Source organism: Dermacentor andersoni, chromosome 10 (assembly GCF_023375885.2).
Source record: "Dermacentor andersoni chromosome 10, qqDerAnde1_hic_scaffold, whole genome shotgun sequence".
Classification (NCBI taxonomy): domain Eukaryota; kingdom Metazoa; phylum Arthropoda; class Arachnida; order Ixodida; family Ixodidae; genus Dermacentor; species Dermacentor andersoni.
In genome coordinates, this window is record NC_092823.1 from 36,667,746 (window position 1) to 36,686,050 (window position 18,305).

Sequence of the window (18,305 nt, forward strand, 5' to 3'; positions counted from 1 at the left end):
GGCGTAGCCAGGGGGGGGGGGGGGGCCTATGAGGCTTCAGCGCCGCCTCCCTCCGACATTTTTTCGCGCTGTCCATGCACCGCCGACCAAAGCAACCTCCGGCGCCAAAAATCATTCTGCATTTTGTCTAGAATGTCATTTTCATGCTCTAAAATGCATTTCACCGCGAACATTGCGAACTCGGGCTTGATTTCGCGACAACGCCCATGTACCGGGAGTCGCATAACAGCAATTAGCCCCATATGAGCCCAAAGTTTCAAGGGCGTTTTGTTTACCAACAGGCTCGCCGCGGCATCTCACAGAGCGCATGGATATCAATTCGGAAATTTTATGGGCATAAATCTAAAACTTTTGATGTGAAAGCTGCGTTGACATTTCCAAAGTTGTGCTTTAGATTTTCAATTTCGGAACTTTGTGGGTTTAATGTTTTTATAAACATTTGACGCCAAAGGTTCATTGACTATTCTAAAGTCTTACATCGGAACATACAACGAGACAAGCCAAATCAACACACTATTAGACAAGTTGACAAAGCACGCAACGAGGTCCAATGAGACGAAGCGTTGTGGTGGTTCATTTGTGCCGTCATGTCACATGAAAAAATATCAAAATATTTTTTCACCTATGCCAAAGCACCCATGTCAAGGCACTAAAGCCAGCCAAGGTAACTACGTTCTTATTTATTTTTTCTACTTTGACTTTTATTCACGAGGATACACTGGGTGTCTTCATTTTGTTCTCGCTACCCTACCCGCGGGCTGCCAGAGGCAGCCGGAGCGCATACGTTTTTCACGTGTTGCCTCGACCACCGCGCTGCGCACTTCGGTTCGGTATGCCCTGGCCGAGTGGATTTTTGCGTTTTTCTCGTGTTGCCTCGACCACCGCGCTGCGCACTTCGGTTCGGTATGCCCTGGCCGAGTGGATTTTTGCCTGGCAGAGTTTTGGACGCTTTCTGGCTACCACACGAGAAAAAGAAATAAAGGTCCCTCGCTGCCATGACTGTGGGGACTCAACGGATTGTACCGCGTTCGCTTCAGCGCAACCTCTCCAGAAAGCCTTGTCTCGCCGGTGTAGCATACCGAGCAGTATACGTATGGTTCTTGGCGGACCAAGCGTCTCACGTTTTTTTCTATATTTTTTCTGTAGCCCTATTAGGTGCGCAGTATAGGCATTCGATTGTGGCCAACATATTTTCCTTTGCGTATTTTCATTTCGGTGCCCCCGCCCCACAAAAGGAAAAAAAATGTACATTGTTGTGGCGCAGCGAATTGTCGCATGGTGAAAGTTCGATTTTGTTACTTCTTCGTTTGCGGAAAGTAATGAGTCATGGGACGCTTCAGTTGCCGGATACTCTTACTATATTATTGCGACAGCAATTATATGGATACTCCAGGTGCTTTCCTGCCGTCATCGTCGCCCTCATTTTTTGTATAAAGACCAAGAGCGATAGCAATGTTATCGAGCGCCGGATGTTGTATGTGCGAGTGAAAGCGCAAGGGGAGGGGGGCTGGAATGGGTGAGCCGATGATGGTGACTGTGTTGTGTGCGCAAAGGAGAAAAGCGGAGAGCAAGCTAGCCGTCTTCCGTAGCGCGCGATACATCGGCGGGAGTGGATGGAATGGGGGCGGTATCTAGGATTCTGTGAATCTGATTTGCAACATGTTTATTTGCCTTGTTTGACGCGTTATATACCGTGACTTTTTCTTAGATATGTAGATTTATTGGATACATTTTTGATATATTTATATATCTTATTGCGAGGTTTCATGTATACGTGCAGTGAACTTTCTTTCCAGCGACACTTTCTTGCCCTTTATCAAGCTCTATCATCGCGTTTGTGTCCCCGCAGGGGCGTCTGCGTGAGCAGGCGTTTGGTGTGTTGCGACACCACGGACCCGAGCACATGAGGGTCGGACCCTCCCGCGTGTAGCCGTGCGCGGCTTAGCCGTGTCCGGGGAAAGGGGGATCCTGGGGGTTGATCCGATGCCGGGTGTTTGGACCTTTAAGGCCCCCCGGCGGAGGCAACACACCTCTTTGGCCTCTGCTTCACGTAGACGGCACCCCCGGACTGACCCACCCGGGGGAAATCGGTAGTTGCCTTTTCCTGTCCTCCTCTCCATTCTGCGTCTTTCTCTCTTCCTTTCAATCGTTCCTGTCTTCTCGTCTCTTCTATTTACTTCCAACTTTCCTGGCAGCGAGGGTTAACCTTGTGTGGGTGGCCAACCTTGGGTACTCCAGATTGGGTTATAGTGGCACCGTACAACTGGCGAGGGCTTGTCTTACTCGTAAGACCTGCTCCGTCCCCATGTTGGGCTCGGTGGTGGGCGGTTGGCGCTGCTGCCGAACTCATGACCTCTATATGGCTTCTAGTAAACCACTTTCCCTTGATCGCCCTCTAAAAAGAGGGCGCACCGATGCAACCTTTCAATTCTTTTTGAAAACCAATGAAGAAAATTTCCCTAAGTACCATGTAATCCATAGTGAAAGTAACACGAGCGTCCGTAAATTCTCCCCCTTCTTGGTGGCGAAATGCCTTCGCAACACGATAGGACCTGGCTACAAAGCCACAAAAATGTCCAATGGAGATCTGCTCCTTGAATTGAAAGATAAATCCCAATATGAGAAAATGAATGACTTGAAATGCATAGGCGATGTAGCGGTCACTGTGTCCGCACATCGAACCATGAACACGAGCCGTGGAGTAATCTCCGAAGACGACTTCATGGACCTTAGTAACGAAGAGCTTCTTGAAGGTTTTCAGGACCAAAATGTCATCAAGGTAGAACGAATTCTAATCCGCAGGAATAACGAACAACTTCGAACAAAGCACATTGTACTAACCTTTGGTACCAGTGTGTTGCCTAGTACAGTGGATGCAGGATATATCAAAGTACGTGTAAGGCCGTACATTCCAAATCCTCGACGGTGCTTCAAGTGCCAGAGGTATGGGCACGGTTCCCAGACATGCCGAGGACGGCAGACTTGCGCGAAATGCAGCTCGAACGATCATCCATCAGACACTTGCGACTCATCTCCACATTGCGTGAACTGTGATGGAAGCCATCCAGCCTACTCTAGAACGTGCCCTAAATGGAAGAAAGAAAAAGAAATCATTACACTAAAGGTCAAAGAAAATATAACATTTCACGAAGCAAGGAAACGTCTGTCATACTTGAATCACACGAGCTTTTCCGAGGTGGCGCGACGGGGGGCAGCGTCACAAATCTCCCGGGAGTCTACCGCGGTCACTGACAGTGGCCCGGTAATCACTCCGCCTGCCCCCCTGGTGGCTGCAGCAAATGCTGCTCCATCAACATCGAAGGTGGACCTGCCGACTCCAGTCCCGCAGGTTCCAAAGCTAATCCGAACTCCACGGCCTGGGACGCGAGTTTCAGCGCCTAGTTCACGATCCTCCAGCACCTCAGAGAAGGTTATGGAGGTCGATCAAAAATCCCCGGCGTCATCGACGCCGAAAGATCAGCGCTCTCAGGAGCGCGCTAGGAGAGAGAAAATACCTATAACTCCTCAAAGGAAGGGACCGGTAACCTAAACGGTTACCGTCCTTGTATACATATTACCTATTTTTAACATTTTCTCTTGAACACAGACAACAAAAACCTTCCTCAATATGGCTACACAAATAATTCAGTGGAATGCCAGGGGCCTATTTCGCAATCTAGATGATATCAAAGACCTACTTGCGGAATATCAGCCACGACTGTTCTGTGTTCAAGAAACACATTTAAACTCTACACACCAGAACTTCTTAAAACAGTACACAGTTTTCCGTAAAGATAGAAATAATGGTAATTCTTCTTCAGGTGGTGTGGCAATCATAGTCCAAAAATCAGTAGCATGCCAGCATGTATCACTCCAGAGCTCATTTGAAGCAGTAGCTGTTCGGGCTATACTGTTCAATCATCTTATAACGATTTGCTCCATATATATATCGCCTAATGAACGGTTTGACACAACAGAATTTGAAAAGCTGATTGACCAGCTTCCTGAACCTTATATAGTAATTGGAGATTTTAATGCTCACAGTCCATTTTGGGGTGACTCAAGATGTGATGCGAGAGGACGGGCAATAGAAAAGTTCCTTCTTTCATCTGGAGCCTGTCTATTTAACAAGACAGAGCCAACTTTTCACAGTCCTACACACAACACGTATTCATGTATTGACTTAGCCATAGGGTCAGCATCACTTCTTCCACACCTGGAGTGGAGAGTTATCAGTAATCCATATGGGAGCGATCATTTCCCTACACTCCTAGAAACAACAAAGTGGCACGATGGACCAGCCTACCCCAAAAAGTGGAAACTTCATAGTGCAGACTGGTCGAAATTCAGAAACATATGTAAACTGTGCCTGGAAGATGTGGACCACCTAGGTGTAGAAGAACTGGCAAGCTACATCACTGAGCATATCCTCTGTTCTGCTAAAAACTGCATACCTCAGTCCTGCACAGATAAAGTCAATCCAAAGCCGTGGTGGAACAGAGACTGCGAAACTGCAAAGAAACGGCAGAACAAAGCATGGAGTAGATTTTCACGCTATCCAACCACAGAAAACCTAATAGAATTTAAGCGGTGCAAAGCAAATGGCCGCCGCATCCGCCGAACATCCAAAAGAGAAAGCTGGTCACGCTACGTATCCTCCATAAACTCATACACGGATGTTAGTAAAGTATATAACAGGGTACGTAAACTAAAAGGTCAACGTGCAAATCCTTTTCCTCTCATCCCTGGCTCTGGCGATACAATAGAAGATCAAGCAAACACTCTTGGTCAGCACTTTGAAAGAGTATCAAGTTCGGAAAACTATTCCGAAACTTTCTTAAAGCATAAAAGAATAGCAGAAAATACTCCTCTGCGCCCAAACAAGTCATCAGAAGGGTACAATAGACCGTTAACATTCCATGAACTCAAGCTTGCCCTAGGTTCTTGTGGTAGTTCGGCTCCAGGTTCTGACACAATAACTTATGAAATAATCAACAATCTGCCTTATGAGACCCTAAACTGCATCTTAGGTCTTTACAATAAGATTTTTGCAACTGGTCATATACCTTCATCTTGGAAAGAAGCAATAGTCCTACCAATACTCAAACACGGCAAAGACCCTTCCTTAGTTAACAGTTACAGACCAATTGCACTCACTAGCTGCTTACTCAAGGTATTTGAAAAAGTGATTAACCGTCGCCTTGTGTTCTTTTTGGAATATAATGGTATATTGGACCCTCGCCAATCTGGTTTCCGAAGAGCGAGGTCTACAACCGATAATCTTGTTCTCCTTGAATCATATATACGTGATGCATTTGTACATAGCCAATACTGTTTATCTGTATTCTTTGATCTTGAGAAGGCATATGATACTGCCTGGCGTTACGGTATTCTGCAAGACCTGTCGTCCTATGGAATTTGTGGTAATATGCTGAACCCTTTGCAAGATTACTTATCTGAAAGAAAGTTCCGCGTAAGAATTGGTAATGTACTATCACGCACTTTTATCCAGGAAAACGGTGTACCACAGGGAGGAGTGCTAAGTTGCACACTTTTTATAATCAAAATGAACTCTCTCCGCTCTGTTATACCACCCACGGTGTCTTATTCTGTCTATGTGGACGATATCCAAATCAGCTTTAAATCTTGCAACTTATCAATATGTGAACGCCAGATACAGCTGAGTGTTAATCGGCTGACGAATTGGGCAGACGAAAACGGGTTTAGATTCAGTGCCGAAAAGACTTCCTGTGTGCTGTTTTCTAGGCGAAGAGGGGTATGTCCGGACCCCTGCATTACGATGCATGGGAGAAGCCTCGTTATAAGAAAAGAACAAAAATTTCTGGGTGTAATCTTCGATACCAAGCTAACCTTCATGCAGCACATAAAACAGTTGAAGCTGAAATGTCTTAAAACCATGAACCTTTTAAAGATTTTATCTCATCAGTCGTGGGGAACAGATAGGCACTGTCTCCTATCTCTTTTTAAAAGCCTTGTGTTGTCACGCATAGATTATGGATGTATTGTTTACCAATCGGCCTCAAAGACAACGCTTAAGCTACTCGATCCTGTATATCACTTGGGTATCTGTCTAGCGCTTGGTGCCTTTCGGACGAGCCCCGTCCAAAGTCTGTATGCAGAATCGGATCAGTGGCCGCTGGATTATCAACGTACATATCTGGGAGTCACCTATGCAATAAGAATCATGTCACTAAAACAACATCCATGCAAAGCACTCATAAGTGATCAGTCGACAAATCAGTTGTACCTAAACAGGCCTTCACACACCCCGCCGTTTTCGCTGGCAGTAAAATCTATTGCGGAAAAACTCGGAGTAGTTTTCACAGATATACAGGAAAGCGACAATGCTGAACACATTCCACCTTGGGAGCAATGTCCTGTCACTTGTGACTTGTCCTTTAGAGAGCTTAAGAAAAAGAGTTGTCCAAGTGCCCTCATCCAGCAACATTTCATGGCTGTTGAAGACAAGTACAGATCCATTGCACTTTTCACTGATGCTTCAAAGTCTGCAAATTCGGTATCATGTGCAGCCCATGGCCCAAACTTCTCCAACTCTAAAACCTTACATAAACACAGCAGCATCTTTACAGCGGAAGCGTATGGTATCCTGATCACTGTTGAGTATATAGTTCAGCACAAGATAGAAAAGTCTATAATATACACAGATTCCTTAAGCGTTGTCACAGCCCTGTCCTGTGGCAAAGCAAGCCGAAACCCCGTAATTAACCAGCTCCTTAAACAGATTCATGTAGCGCATAAACAAAACCTTGCTCTTGTTGTATGCTGGGTGCCAGGCCACTCTGGGATCGCAGGCAATGAAATGGCGGACAAAGATGCTGGAGAAGCGGCTCATCGGGGTACAATTGATGTAAGTTGGGTACCTGGTGTGGATATGAAACCTGTGGTACGAAAGGCGCTCCGTAATCATTGGCAAACTGAATGGGACAAGGAAGTTCAAAATAAGCTGCACCTGCTCAAACCGCAGTTAACCAAATCCTTTCCACTGAAGCTTAATAGACACACCGAAGTCACCCTGGCACGCCTCAGAATAGGACACACTTATGGCACACACAAATACCTCTTGACAGCAACTGACCCACCGACGTGCACACGCTGCGGTGAGAACCTAACCGTCCTACATGTCCTCATTCAAAGTCCTGAACTTCACCGACACCGATTGACTCATTTTAGAGAACTCTACTCACACCATATACCACCCCATCCCTCGATGTTCTTATCAGAGGATGCACTTTTTAATTATAAAAGAGTGCTTAATTATCTTGCGCAAGTTAACTTTCTCAACATCATCTCGTACCATCCTAACCTTCAGATTGCGCCTCACAGGTGAGGCACAGTCTGATGCACAAAAGTATGTCTGAGCTCTTGCGCTTCTTGCGTAAGCAAGAATTGTACACCAAGGGACTTGGACAATCCAGAATAAATTAACATGTGTGCCTGTAGCAATTGTTTTTAAAGCCCTATATTTATCTTAGTAATTATTTTAGAATTCATCCACTAGTATCTAAAGATCTTACGTGTAGGCCTCTATACAGCCTTTATTTTAAATCATAGTCCTAATCTCACAATGTTACTAAACCATAACACATGTACTGGCGCTCTTTGGCCTTAGATGCCCTTGCGCCATTAAACATCAATCATCATCATCATCGCGTTTGTGTATCCCATTGCATCTTTGCATTTGTAATGCACCAGGGCAAGTCAAATGAAAGTGAGCTAACCCGCCCCACGCATTAATAGTTCGGTTCTTTATTTGCGAGGCACGTGCGTAGAAGAGAGGGATGTCTCATTTACAAAACTGACACGCAGGTGTGAGGATAAAGGTTCTGTAATGCTTTCATACATTCAGTTGAACATGGTTGCGTGACACATTGGAAGCTCCAAAAGTTGAACAGCGTGGTGCCATGAAGCTTTCGACTGCGGAAGGTATTTTTCAAAAAGAAATTAGACGCCGTATGGCTGCCGTGTACGTTGAACATCGCATTTCATTGGCCAATGTTAAGCTTTGGAGCACACGGTTCAAAGAAGGACGTGAAAATTGCAAAGACGATCCAAAACGGTGCTAAATTCCATCGTGAAATCACCTTTAACAAAATTGCAAAGGTTGATGAGCTGATGACCCAAGAACGGAGGATAAGCATCGATGAACTGGCAAAGCGTGTGAACATCAGTCAAGCTTCGGTTCACGCCATCATTCATGAACCTCTCTGTTATCGGCTTTTGTGTGCGCAATGGATGCCCAAGATTTTGAACCACCACCAGAAGACAGAGGTTCGGCGCTGCCTTGACTCATCTGATCCAGTATCAATCACAATGATGGTGGCGACTTCTTGTCTGCAATTGTGATCGGGGACGAACCATGGTGTCACTATCACGAGCCTGAAACACGACGGCAAAGCTTACAGTGGAAACATTCGAATTCACCACGCCCAAAGAAAGCAAAGGCCATCATTTCTGCTGGAAAGGTGTTGTTGACTTTTTTTTTTCTTCGATCGTCAGGGACCATTACGGATAGAATTTGCTAAATCTTGAGAGACTATCAATTGTTTCCGGTACTGTGAAATGCCGGAACCGCTGCGTGTTGCAATCAAAAACAAACAACGTGGAAAATTGACGGATGGGGTCATCTTGTTCCACGAGAATGCCCGTCCCCACATCACTGATGTGTTAAATACAAAACTGGCAAAGTTCAAGTGGGAAACGCTGCAACATTCGCCATACAGCTCAGACCTGTCGTCTTGAGACTTCCACATTTTGGGGCAACCGAAAAAAAACAGTTCAAGGGAACCAGATATGTGCCGGACGATGACGTGAAAGAGTCAGTTGCAGACTTTTTAAAGCAGCAACCCAAGGAATTTTATGAGACTGGAATCACGCGACTCCTTAGTCAATGGGACAAATGTCTAAATTCTCATGGAGGCTACTTTTAAATAAAGTACCCCGTTTGTCATATATTCGCATTGGCTCACTTTCATTTGACTCGCCCTTGTATATTGTGCAGAACCCCTGCTTATTATACGTGCTCTCTATTGCGACTATAATTTCGGTGAAATTACGATACACGGCCGGTGACAGCTGCTCCTGCGTAATAGATTGGAATGAATGCCAATGTCATCGAGATTTTTCACTGGCCGTTGCATACGCACATAATGTAAACACGGTTCTTGAATGACAAAAGTTTCATTAACAGATTTGTCCTAAATTTGTTCATTTCATGGCCTTTACATTTTTCATATCAGCGGCGTGCACTGCTTTGCTGCTTTTGAACTGAAATAGTCCTAAAAATAGTGTGATATTTTCTTTATTAAATAGACAAAAAAATGGAAGTATTGATATAAGTTATTTTGGGCACAATTTTTGGAACATACGAGTAGATTTTTTAATGAAAATGACATATTCTACTTATTTTGACAGTGCGTAGCGTTCTAGAATTCGTTTGCAGCACCATTGGCAATGGCAATGCAATTATTATCCATGTATTTGATCCCTCGACAAATTATTTAAGAGGAATGCTTAGCTCGGGCCCAACTCTGACGCGGCCTATTCAAATACATGTAAAACAGAAACGCTATTCTGAGATAATCTTTACATCACTTTTAATGAAATTTGTTGCATTTGAGAGAGAAAGTTAAATTCTAGTGTCTGTTGGAAGTAGAATTTCGATTTAGGGCCGGAATATCGTTTAAAATATTTCGAAAAATTCGAAAGTTCGAAAAGAATAGAAGCACGACGTTTACAATCTGATAGCTCTGCATCAAGCACATATATCGCGGTTCTGTCAACGGCATCTATTATAACAGTCAAAGCGGACAAATTTGGTATGTCAATTTGTATCTTACGTGAACTGGTTACGATGTGTACAAGGGTTCTGCAAAAGCCGTATTTCCATAATACTATTTTTTTAGATTCATGTGTAACATATCAATTTTGTCCGCTGTAGGTGTGCTATTAGTAGAAATTCACAGAATTGTGATATCATTTTCATTGTTCAGTTAGAGTTTTAAACTTGATTGTCTCGTTTTCTGAAAATTTGCAATTTTGGCGAACTTTTAATAAAAAATTGTCAACCTAAATGAAAAATTCTAAACCAGCAGTCACTAGAATTCTTTTCTTAAATGTAAGAAACATCGTCAAATTTGGTGCAGTGGTTGCCGAGAAAAACGAATTTCCCTTCTCAATGTATTTAGATAGGAGCACCTGAGCTTAAGCTTCCTCTTAAGGAGGATGCCGAGCTAGATGGAGGCGGCCAGATGGGTCTTTTAAATTTGAAAGCCCACACAGCGCATGGCAGTCGGTCACTACATCATAAAAGCAGCCTTATAAATTAAGGCGAAACTTGCCAAGCGCCCAGACGATGGTCAAGCACTCCTTTTCCGTGACGCTGTAATACTCTCCGCCTTGGTCAGCGCGCGGCTCGCATAAGCCACGACGTATTCTGGCTGAGCAGGATGACACTGTGCGAGAATAGCACCGAGGCCTACACGACTTACGTCGGTATGTACTTCAGTAGGAGCTTGAGGATCACAATGGCAAAGAATAGGTGCCGTCGTGAGAAGACGGCGAAAGATGGTGAACGCATGGTCGCAGGCAGGGGCCACGATGGCGCCACGAAGCAGTTAAAGGGCCCCAGAAACGGTTCGGACAGATTTTGTAGACGCGTAGGGTATAGTTCAAGTAGAATATTCACACCACAATTTAAATGAAGCGTTACGTATTAATGGAGCTACAAGCAATTACAAGTTACCCTCCTCCCTAGCCATGTGTTTCCTCCTCAACTCGTTCGCCGAGCAATCGGGGCTAAGCTCCGCCTTCACTGGTTTTGCGGCACAACGCGACGTCACATCGTCCACTTCCGGTTGTTTTGGAGCCCGCCCCCGCCCACGCGAAACCTCTCCGCTAGCCGCTTGGCCTCGACCCCAAGCGAGAGCTATCGAAGCAGCGTGCGTTGCGAGCATTCTGTCGCAGCGCCGAACATGTCTGGTATTCCGGTAACCACTGGCGAGCTCCGAATTTCGATGGAACGGTGGAGACAAACTCAAACTGATGAAGGAACTTTAGCGTAGACATACTTGATTGGTATCCACGGTCCAGCCACCCGTTGGCGCAGAGCTTAACCAGCAAATTGGTATCCACGGTCCAGCCACCCGTTGGCGCAGAGCTTAACCAGCAAAAGAAAGAGCTAATATTGCTCTAATCGAGTGTAAAACATTTTAAACATTTGCAAAAACGTGTTAACGATTACACTCCTGCGAAAAATTTACACCAGCAGCAAAGAAGAATACATTTTGTTACTGATACTGTGTCTGGTTGAGCTCTTGCCAACAGGAGGCTGCACCATGCAGACCATTCACATTTGCGCTTCTGTTCATCCCCTGAAACGACACACAAGGGGACACGGCCAGGCCATGTAATCTTCCGGTGTAAAGTGACGGCCGCAATCGCGCAAATCCTGGTGCTGATCGGATAGCGGCAACCCGATGCGCAGCAGCCAGTTCGCTTGTCTGCTGCCTTAGAGAGGGACACGATGTCGCAGCTTGACATATTACAAGTTGCTACGTTTGTAGTCCACGACGCAACAAAGTCGAATCATAGTGCTCGCGGAAAGACAGACCGACACTGATGCCGGAGCTCTCGTCAAAGACGGAGCACGTTGTAACACAAGCAGACGACACCTGCTGTGTGCTGGAAGTGCTTAAGTGTACTGGGATATTCTTGTGCATTCTCTTTATGTTACTTTCTCTTTATAAAAACAAATTAACTAACATTCCAACTACAGTGAAACCTCGTTAAACCGTAGTTGGCCGGAGCTCGAAAAAGGTAGGTACTAAACGGTAGTACTGCTTAACCGAAATAGCGTGAGATCGCCCACTTACCTGTCAAAAACGGAACTCGGAGAGAATGCAATGAAAGGGCAAAAAACGTACACTATTTATTCATTTTGGGCGACAAAAGTCTGTGGTCTTTGTTTGATGGCGCGGCGGCCTGGCAGCGACGACAGCCGCCTCAAACTCCCTTAAGACGCGAGCCAGCTTTTCCACCAGCCTCCTCTTCTCGGCAAACACCCGCATGAGGCTGACATAACGTGCAGCTTCTGCCACTGTCGGGCCTGGATCGCCCATGCTGTCGCTGTCGTCCTCATCGCAGTCGTTACGCGACACTTCGGCAACAGAGGCAACTATAGCTTCGTCGGACATATCCGGAGAAGTCTGAACATCGCTATCGATGTCCCTGAAGTCGGTGAAAGAAATGCCTTGGGTAACACCGTGCCGCTCCGGCACTTCGGCGAGTAGTGTTTCGCAAGCTTGGTCGACGGCGCCTGAAGACTGGTCGACGGCGTCAGAAGACTGGTCGACCGCGTCGCTAGCATCCTCGGCGTCACCCGCACACACCATGAAGCCAGCGCGCTTGAAGCAGTTCTGCAGGGTCGCCGATTCAACATGGCGCCACGAGTATTCGAGCAGGTGAACTGCGCCCAGCAGATCAATTGAAAAAATCTTGCCACACTCAAAGGCCAGAAGAATTCTGCGCAGCAGATTCCTTTTGTAAAGCTGTTTCACAGCCCGAATGACACCTTGGTCCAAGGGTTGTGCAATCGCTGTGTTGTTAGGAGGCAGAAACACCAATTTGACAGCTGCAAGGTTATCAAGCGCGACATGCGCCAAGGCATTATCCAAGATAACAACTTTTCTGTTTTTCGCCACGAAACGGCGGTCGATGAGGCGCATGTACTCTTCAAAAAGTTTCGACGTCATCCACGCTTTCGTGTTGCTGCGGTAGACAACTCCGGAGGGCAGTTGGGCGCCTTTAAACCATCTCGGCTTGGCCGACTTCCCGATCACGAGAAGTGGAAGTTTTTCAGTTGCCGACATGTTTATTTACACCGAACGCAACCGAAATCCGGTCCTTGGCATGCTTGCCGCCAGTACACGTCTCACCTTTAAACGCAAGCGTCCTGTTTGGCAGCACCTTGAAGAATAGCGCCGACTCATCTATATTCAAGATATCGTCGGGCGCGTAGTCGGTCAGGATGTGCCTCAGCTGACCACTTTGCCATTGTTCTGCCCCATCCACGTCGCCAGCGGCACCTTCTCCTGAAACGACTCTTGCGTTTACGCCGCGCCTCGCCTTGAACCTCGCCAGCCAGCCATTGTGCATACAAAGTCATCGTGGTTCAGCTGCGAAGCGAAAACCAGGGCCTTCTCCACAAGTAGGGGTCCGCTGACAGGCAAGTTCTTCGACCGCGCTGCTTTTAACCAGTTCACCAGCGCCTCCACGTCAGGAAAAGTCGAACCTCGTATACGACATCTTTTCGCGGTCGCAGCAGCACTGCCGAACAACTTTTCCGTTGCATTCCATATGCCACACACGGTAGTTAAAGGTAAATCCCTTTCGCGTGCCAGCGCCGACTTTATCATGCCACGTTCGACGTCCATTTTTTCCTGAATGCTAAGCACGCGGTGTTTTTGCCCGAGCTTCGGCATGACGAGAGTCCTAGCTTGCACGTTGTCACAACGCTTTCTCGTAGGAAATAAAGAACGCTCTCTGGCACGGCGCCGAAGTGATGTTGATGTGGCTTCTCGGATGGGGAGATGGATGAATGCTTCACCCTTCCAAGCGCCCTCTGCGTTTGCGCTTGGAAGCCGTTCGGATCTCTGAGGCTTGTTGTTCTGCCGGGGCCGCCCGACGGGGGCGATGTACCGCCGTGATCGCGCGACGAAAAGTGAAAACACTACTTTTCAACCGATACGTACGCGACAAGCTGGTACGGTTTATGCGTATACAAAATGCATTATGTTCAATGGCCGCTGAGTCGGGGATTTCACTTTACTACTTTTGAAACGGAACTACTGTTTGAGCGGGTACGGCTTAACGAGGTTTTACTGTATTACTAACATCATTTGTTTACCATAAAGTTGGAAAAATTATCGATTGCGCGCGCCCTGGTCAGGCAATCGGATAGCTCGCCCCACTGGCGTCATATGGGTAGGGGCGGCTTAAAATTCCGCCGAGCAGTGTGCCGAGATCGGCAGCGATGTGCATTTTTAAAACCTTATGATAAATTACACGCTTTACGTGGAGCACTTAGATGTGTCAATTAATGATCAGAAGGACCTACTCTAACGACTCAGTAAGTTGGTAGAAAATCATCAAAATAATTTCAGGGTCCCTTAAAGTGAGGGGTTATAGTATCTAGGCAACATTTCGAAGGAAGCGCTGGAAATAAGAGCATAAACCAATGAAACTGCAAAGTTCTTTCACTGTAGTGGGCTTTTGAAATGCAGAGACGGCCCGCAATATCTCGGTATCCAGAAGAATGCCACCCTTGGACACGTGGCCAAGGATTTAAAAAAAAAAAAATTATGGGGTTTTACGAGCCAAAACTACTTTCTGATTATGAGGCACGCCGTAGTGGAGGACTCCGGAAATTTCGACCACCTGGGGTTCTTTAACGTGCACCTAAATCTAAGTACACGGGTGTTTTCGCATTTCGCCCCCATCGAAATGCGGCCGCCGTGGCCGGGATTCGATCCCGCGACCTCGTGCTCAGCAGCCCAACACCATACGTGGCCGAGGATCGTCAACTTGCATGCGGCAAAGCAACATTCCTTGAGATTAAGCTGCAGACCGGCGTTGGTTAAGGAACTGGGTACGTGCTGAAGGCGGTGTAGGTCACGTAAAACATCCTTTCGAATGTAGCAGGCATGGTGCAAAGTCTGAAAGGCATGACAGTGAACTCATATAGGCGATCTGATGTAACAAGCAGTTTTTGGGTGATCGGCCTTTGCTATCAGGACCTGCCAGTAGCCTGACCACAAGTCCAATGAAGAGAACTCGGCTCTTTGTGTAAGCAGTCCAAAGCATCATCAATGCGCGGCAATCTTGTTTAAGCGTATGGAACCGTCTATCTTTGTGACAAGTACCACAGGAGAAGCCCATGGGCTCTGTGAAGGTTTAATCACGCCTCGACTGAGAATGTTGTCGGCCTAGTCGGCAATGATGCGGCATTCCGCAGCGGATACGCTGGGAGTCGGTGTCGATGTGCAGCCTAAGAATGCTTGTGTGACGTCAAAAGAATTTTGGAAGTGCTGCAGACTTGTAAGAAGCTGGGATCGCTGCAAGGGTGTCAGATCCTAGGCTATGAATGGGCTGAAGACATCTGTAGATGTTGCATCAGAAGCATAGAGGGTGCTCAGGTCAAGGACAGCCGCAGGGGGCACTTTGTTGGGTACGGATACACTCTGCATAGAGTCGATGGCCTCGACGTGGCCAAGGCATTCGTGACGAAGCAATGCGAGCCGGGATATAAACGGGCATTATGCTGAGACCAGTGGCGAGAGCAAAAATAGCAAAAGGCAGAGGAAGGGCTTTTCGGGCAATAAAAGGTCAGACGGCATGAAGAAGACCGTTGCATCGTAGATAGTACACCATGAGACTGGTTCAAGTGCTGACGAGCACGGCGGTATATTGGTGTCTCCCTTGACGACAAGGTTAGCAGAAGAATGAGGATCAATGAAGGTGAGGTCACTGAGCTGGGTGAATTCAACCTCAGCACGAGCGCAATCGATTACAGTGTTGGGGGAAGAGAGAAAATCCCATCCTAGAATAAATTGCGCGGGAGCATGATGAGAGCACTACAAATTTTATAGTGTACATCACGTCTTGAATCAGGACGCGGGCTGTACAGGCTGCGGTTGAGCACTTGCAACCTGAAGCGACAATCCAGAAAGAGGCGTCGTTACCTTGCGAAGGGATAGGCAAATTGTGGCATCCATAACAGAAACACCTGCACTGGTATCAACAAGAGTGACTTTAGCGACACCTTCAACAAACATGTCAATAACATTAGCAGGTAACGAACGAGGACTTCGGCATTTCGAAACTTCCACAGTTCTTGCCTCGAGAACTATGTCGTCTAGTTTCCTTCATTGTTAGGGATGGGTCGTCCACGCATTGGTGAATGTACCTGCACCAATCATAAAGGGGGTCTATTACACGACGGGCCGATGACGGGTAGAGCGCTTCGCTGAGCACTGTCTAAGCTCGTGCAACTGCGGCACTCGATGCTGTTAGCAATCCTGCTGCCTATAGCCAGGGATTGTTCTTGATTACAATATAACAATTTCCCCACCTTAGATGCTCAGATGGATGAAGTTTATGTAACTGTCATGTGTTCTTGGTGCACAGCAACATATTTGCAAACCTTATGCATCTATTTTTTCTTCCAGATTTTTCAGCAATTTCTGTGAAAGACCAATAGCTAAGAACAAGACATACGTAAGTGTGAAAAAAAATTTGCAGTTTCACCAAATTTTTGATGTACCATAAGCAAAGGATAAAATTGCACGACTTGACTTTGGCGAATTGAGCGACTTGACTGGCTGTTCAAACTATCAGGGATGAAGATGTGTAGATAGTGTTCCACTCCACGGCCACGCATGAAAAAAAGTTCACAGCATTTGATGAGCCATAGCCGCACTAGAACGAGAGCACAATGTTAGCTGAATGGCCATGGAATGCAGTGATGGCCAGGCAGATGCACATTCTTTCAGCCGGCTCCAGGTGATAACATAGCATTGTAGACTTCAGGGAGTGCTCTGGCCTTGAAACTTGTTCTATGTGGCATTGCACTTGCACTATTCCAATGAGACAAAATGTCTACTAGTTTGGGCCATTGGGTATCCCGCTGTAGATATTATAAATAGATGTATATTGGGATGTGGATTGCACCTGGTAGCATTTTGTCGAGCCCTGTTCAATTTAAAGGGACTGACAACCAATATTTAAAAGGACCTAATTTTTTTTATGGCTATGCAAAGTTCACCCTTGGTAGTATTTATAGATGCAGCGGTTATTTCTAAGAGCACATGGATATTTTGTAACCATAACTTTTGGTTTGAGCAGCTTCTGAAAGAGTCCCTCCTCCAGCAATGCCGATCACTAGCCTTGGCAATTGTGAAAGCCGCCCATCATTCTACTTTCACAAGAGGGATTGTGACTGTGGTTAACCACCTACATTTTGAGCTTTAAGCCAGTTTTGAAAATAAGAAGCTGGTACAATAAGTTTGCATTGTTGTACAGATGTTATATTTGTAGGTTTTTCCACTAAATGCATGCCTACGTCATGGCTGGCTGGCCCTCGTCATTGTTATGCTGTCGATAAACAAGCCAAGCCAACTCATCAAAGGCAGCGCCACTTTTGTACTCACTACAAACAAAGGCCTATCTGCACATTGCAAGTTATAAAATGCTTATAACAGAAAAATTTGTACTGCATTTCAATACCAATGAAAAGACCAGGAAGCACATACACTAATAGCAGGTCATATTATAGGCCTCTTGTTTTTGCCACATAGGGTGCCACAGGTCACCTTCAATACTTTTGGCGAGTTAAAAGTATAAATCCACATTTAATGAGAACATGGCCGATTTTAACCAGTGCAAGAGGCAAGCTTTCCATCAGCAGGGTTATCTCAATGCATGTTCTAAGTGGTTGTCTGTCCCTTTAAATCTTGCATTATCAGGTACAAGGAGAACTGTAACCTGTCATCAGTAGCTGTCACACCAAATCCCGTTTCTCAATTACAACTGGTATGCATAGTCTTCAAAAGCTGTGTTGGAACAGTATTGGTCTGTCCCATATTTTGTGAAATGCCTTATTTTGGTTCGAATTGGTGTATGCTGAGTAGCTGAATTTGTGCATGCCAAAGCTTTAGTTATCACCCATTTTGATTACCACTTCACTTTTTCTTTTCAGGGTTTTGAAGACTTGTAATACACCAACTTACCAGGAATACCAGGATCTTTAATACCCTTGCAGCCAAAGCCCCCCCCCCCCCCCCCACTCCCTTTTCTTAGGATCTGATGTCTGCAAGCTCAATACATTGAAATAAGCTGATTAAAACTACCTGCAACGAACATGCACTGTTGTGGCCTGGTGATGCACTCTTTCTGCCACAGTAGTCACTTTAGACATATCCACCTTCACTTTACTCTCACTATTTTCTACTGACCTATTCCATTGCAATCACAATATTTACATTTCGTAGCAGTTCTCACGCAACATGCTGCAATTGCTTGAAGTGCATGAAGCAGTGCTAATTCCACCAACTGTTCATAAGAAACTGCCATGCTCTGAATAGCGAAGTGGTTCACTGGAATTGATACTGATGCTGCCTAATGTCTCAAAGCAACACTTTGTAGGAGGCTGTGCATATGTTTTTGCTACCTTGGTGACTGATATATGCCAGTGAATTTCATTAAAAAAT

General features: G+C 46.0%; 1 long non-coding RNA gene across 1 annotated transcript; it reads right to left on the reverse strand.

Moving 5' to 3' along the window:
- Positions 1-1,929: 1,929 nt before the first annotated feature.
- LOC140213547 (uncharacterized) lies at positions 1,930-4,295 on the reverse strand. Its single transcript, XR_011890410.1, has 2 exons — positions 3,173-4,295; positions 1,930-3,086 (listed from the first exon to the last, which is right to left on the reverse strand). It is a non-coding gene; the product is annotated as an uncharacterized lncRNA (long non-coding RNA).
- Between the last annotated feature and the right edge of the window lie 14,010 nt (positions 4,296-18,305).